General features: G+C 42.2%; 1 pseudogene; it reads left to right on the forward strand.

Annotated features, from left to right (window-relative positions):
• Positions 1-579: 579 nt before the first annotated feature.
• On the forward strand, positions 580-910 carry LOC147668146 (bromodomain and WD repeat-containing protein 1 pseudogene; annotated as a pseudogene).
• The last annotated feature ends 4035 nt before the right edge of the window (positions 911-4945 follow it).

Consider the following 4945-nt stretch of genomic DNA (forward strand, 5'->3'; position numbering starts at 1 on the left):
ATCTGCTCTAAACGAGCAGTGACTACGTCGCCAACTCTTACCCTCTGTGTGTACTTAAAAAACAAATGGAGACGACGAACAGTAATAAACAATTACTTTTGAAGTTATCTCATTTTTAAATTGCAGAACAGTGGACAATAACCGCTTGAGAAACAGAATGACTTGCAGTGACTTTATATTGTACACTGTTAAAAAACTGTCAGTGTCGTACTTGAGTCATCTTTAAAAGCAGATGGTAAGTAACCCAGTCTGTACATTTCATTTAGGGTTCTGCAATGAGTGGTCGCTTGTGATGTCATTTAGGCATTTCAACCCTCCTTCTTGTGGAAGACCAGGATTACCCCTTGAGCACGATTCATCTGAATGTGGACAAATAAGTAAAGTTTCTCTTTTGTACTACTGGTGCTCTATTGCTAGTAAATGCGGGAAGCCAGCCTGAAAGTTGCTGGAGGAATTCAATAAGGAGTCAGGGAGAGAGTCTAGGCAAGGAGAGGCTCGGAAAGAAAACTCAGCCCCCCCCCCCCCTCACCCCAGACTCTCCAGTCGGCGAAGATTCGCCCTCTTTACCACGCAGTGGCCATGGCTGACCCGGAGCCCTCAGGCGGACCCACGACGCTCAAAGAATCACAATTGTATTTTCTCATGGCTTGCTTCCTGTCAGCCATGAGGTACAGGTGCAGGAGCTGGAGGAGTACCAGCTTCTCCCCAAAATTGGATTGACACAGCAACGAACATAACAGGAGTTATAAAGATTTTGTGTTATCCAACAAACGTGGCACCTGATTACCTGTTACAGATATGTCGTCATATTGGTCGGCTACTGGATAAAGAAATTCCAGCCAGCATTTTGGGAGTGAATTGATTACTTGAAGCAGGAAAGCAGTCTTTGTTCCGCACATCAAAAGATTAAAGAATCAGTTTTTTGGAAGGGTCCTACCTTTGCTGCTGTCCATCGAGGAAGACCCCCTGAAGTGCCTGTAAATTATCGTTGGGCACCAACGTTGTAGAGGGGAAGTGTGGCAAGAAGTTGACAGGATGTCAATTTTCTGGAAGGGTCCTACCTTTGCTACTATCCATCGAGGAAGACCCCTGAAGTGCCTGTAAATTATCGTTGGGCACCAACGTTGTAGAGGGGGAGTGTGACAAGAAGTTGAGAGGATGTGTTCATTTTAGCTCCGCATTTCCAGCAGGCATGTAATAGCCCATAAAGATGGCCCGAAGGATTCTTGGTCGCCTTTCTTCTGTTCGCACGGGACAAAGAATTAATACGGGTTCACATGATTGTTTGGGGAAGATATGATCCATTTAAGATTGGTGTTTACTTGCAACACTCTGTGGGCATTCAGCTGTGATTTCTGATATCGCTGTCAACTCTGAAAATACACTCATTACGCCTGGAAGTCATGACAACATTATCAGGGTTTGGCGCTTGAGAATCTGGGCCCCAAGTTGCTGTACTCCAAGGACACACTAGTGCAGTTAACTCTTTGCAGTTTAGCCCCTCGGCCAAAGATTCTGTGAGATACATGGCCTTGACTGGTGCAGATGGCACTGTGTGTTTTGGGCAGTGGGACCTGGGCACAGTGAAATCCAACACTAGGCCTTTGAAGTTCACGGTAAGACTAAGACCTGGGACTGAAATGCTATGCTCATCTTTTATTGTTGTGAACAGAGATGGGCTGGTGTTTCCGGACGGTGATCTATAGCGCCTTGACGCCTTTTGGTAAATGCGGTGCTTTATAAATTAAAAATCAAATCAAAATCAGAGATGAGCTATGATGACCGGTACACAGGTAGTGCACTCAAAGTTTCGATGAGGGCTGTTACTGTCCTCTCACCCCAGGCTATGCAGTGACTGGGAGAGGATTTGTAGACTCGGTAAACAGGAATTACATGGACCTTACCGGTTAAAGGAATGTTCATCACCCCCTAAGCGAACAAGTGTTCTAGAACTTATAGTGTCTAGCACTGAAGGCAAACAATTGAATAAATCTTATGTTTGTGTTCTGCCTGCTAATGAAACTCGTCTTTCGCCTTCATAATCAAAAAGAGCCGGGAAGGACATCACGCTAAAAAAGGCAGGGGAAGTATACTAGAGTAAGGCAAGCGTCTAGATGCAGATCTTTATGGCTGTAGAACAACAATGGAAAAGATTGACTTAAATAGGAGCATCTGAAGATGAAGTATTTTCATAGTTTTTTTACATCAGTTGCTGCTTTTTCGTCTTTCACTTCCTATTGGCAGAAAATATGTTTTCATCCTTTCTTTTTCATCCCACCAACATGTTCACTTGTGGAGGAGTACCCCACGTATTCTCTCAATCCTCCAATTTGAATGTCTCTGTAGACCTAATGGCCAAACAAAGCTAGACTCAGGGCTCTAGATTTCATTCATCACTTGTTTGTATTCTTCAGTGTGACATACTAAACTTGGCAGAAAAGCCCAGATATGAGCCTCGTGCAGACTGTGCTGCTGGAACCAAACTACCTGCTTGTGAGCCCTTATAAGGGTGAAACCGGTCTTGGATTTCTTGGGTCTTGGTTCAAGCAGGACCTGGTCCGGCAGTTTGGGCTGTACTGTTCCTATTGGAGCATCGCCAAGACTGATTAGCATATGGCTGGGTCGAATCTAAGATAGCATTGTGTGCAAAAAAAATGGTTTGTCATATGGCCCAGAGTATTTACCAGTGGTTGAGAATAATTCAAGTGTTCCATCCATCACTTTTCTGTATACTTGTCTGCCAATACTTATAAGTAAGTTAAGCTCCATTATCAACAGCTATATATAAACTTGACTTTCAAATTTTCGTAGGATCCTAATAAAAGTTTCACTCTTCCACCTTTAAAACTGACTTGGTTCAGTAATTTTGCCTAATCAGTGTGTAAAGTAATCACGCAGTAGATTACTTTAGATATCTTTATTAAGATATAGCAGAAAGAACAGGAAGTGCCAGGAACACATCTGGAAGGCTTCACAGTCAGTCAGCAACTGCCTGTTAACCTGGAACACACCTGCATGATACATTCTAATGCTCTCACACACGAGCCTTAAAGAGAAAGGTACAACAGTAAAATAAACAACATAACACACCCCCCCTTTACAAAATACAAAGAACTAAAAATAAAATAAAAAAAAACAATAAAACAAAACAGAGATGTAATAACACCTTGAACAGTAATTCCATAAACTCACATGACATAGTCATTTAACCACAAAGGTGGCGTTCTTTTTCTCTTTGTACAAATAGTATCTTCCACAACACCTGACTGCAAGTTCTCATTATCGCCACCATCCTTATCCACAGACCCTTCCCCTTCCCTTACTAGAGAAGGCACAGTTGAGACATCCACACTACAAGGACCACTTTGAGACTGTACATCATGTTATGTTGTTTATTGGAGAAATGGAGGGTGTATGTTTTTTCCAGGACGATGTTCTCATTACTGGAAATAACAAGGAGGATCATGACGCTAAGTTGATGAGAGTGTTTGAGGTTTTGAGCTCTGCCGGTTTGACTGTGAAATTGACAAAGTGTAAATTTGGTGAAAGAAGTGTTTCTTACCTGGGTCATGTGATCAGTGAGGATGGTGTCAGACCTAAGGTCTCCTTGGTTGAGAATATCTTGGCTGCGCCAGCCCCTAAATCTAAAGATGAGATCAAATCATTTTTAGGGATGGCGGAATATTGCGCAAAATTCATTAAAAATTTTGCTTCGAAAGTGTATAACATTAGATCTTTGCTTAAAAAAAAGTGAGATTTGAATGGACCGAGCAGTGTGAAAGGGAGTTTGCTGAAATTAAGATGGACTTGCAGAAGGTGAATTCACTTTCAAGTTTTGACCCCAATTTGGATTGTTTACTGACTACTGACGCAAGTGATAAGGGTTCGGGGGCAGTGCTTTCGCAAATTGGTGATGATGGTAGAGAAAAGATTATTCTTTTTGCATCCAGAGCCTTGTCACCAGCTGAGGGAAGATATCCTATCATAGAAAGAGAAGCGCTGGCTTGTGCCTGGGCTTTAGAACATTTTCGCGCTTTTGTGTGGGGCAAGTTGGTACATATTCGAACGGACCACAAACCGTTGGTTCATATATTATCTACAGAAGGGACTGCAACAGCATCAGCCAGACTTGCTAGAATTTTGATGCATATGAAAGAGTATATTTACAAGTTAAGTTACATGCCAGGTAGGGATAACGTAGTGGCAGATTGTTTGTCCAGGTTACCTACCCCTTTGGAGGAATGTGTAGATGATCCATGGGGAAGTTTTAGTGTGGCTCTGGTTCAGGATTCTGGTGTCCCTGCTATTAGCAAGGAGGATTGGGCTAAAGAGCATGGTAAAGATAAGATCTTAGTGGATATATCTAAGTTTATTTGCCAAGGTTGGCCTAAGGAGAAGTTTATTGCCAATGAATTGAGACCATTTTGGGAAGTACGCCTGGAGTTGTCCTTTGAGAAAGATGTATTACTCAGGGGTGACAGGATTGTTCCACCAGTAAGTTTACAGAAAAGGATTATACAAATGTGTCATGAAGGGCATTTTGGGATAGTCAGGACTAAAGTAGCGGTTAAGAAGTTGTTTTGGTGGCCCAAGGTGGATAAGGAGGTAGAGGATTTTGTGAGGGCATGTTTGGTTTGTACCTCTGCTGACAAGTCTTTAAGGACCTTGAAACCTATGATGAGTGAGGGCTTAATTCCTAGTTTTCCTTGGGAGACTGTTACTGTGGACATTTTTGGTCCGGTAGGGGAACTCAAAGAGTATGGATTGGTTGCTATAGATCTTTTTTCAAAATGGCCAGTGGTTAAATTTGTAGAGAAGGTAGATACCCTAACTGTTCTTAAATTTTTGGACAAGATTTTTACAATGGAAGGATTACCAGTTAACATCTTAACGGACAATGGTGTGCAATTTTTGTCGAATTTGGCAAAAGAATATTTTGGAAGAT

The sequence above is a fragment of the Lissotriton vulgaris genome, unplaced genomic scaffold (genome assembly GCF_964263255.1).
Source record: "Lissotriton vulgaris unplaced genomic scaffold, aLisVul1.2 SCAFFOLD_1253, whole genome shotgun sequence".
NCBI lineage: Eukaryota > Metazoa > Chordata > Amphibia > Caudata > Salamandridae > Lissotriton > Lissotriton vulgaris.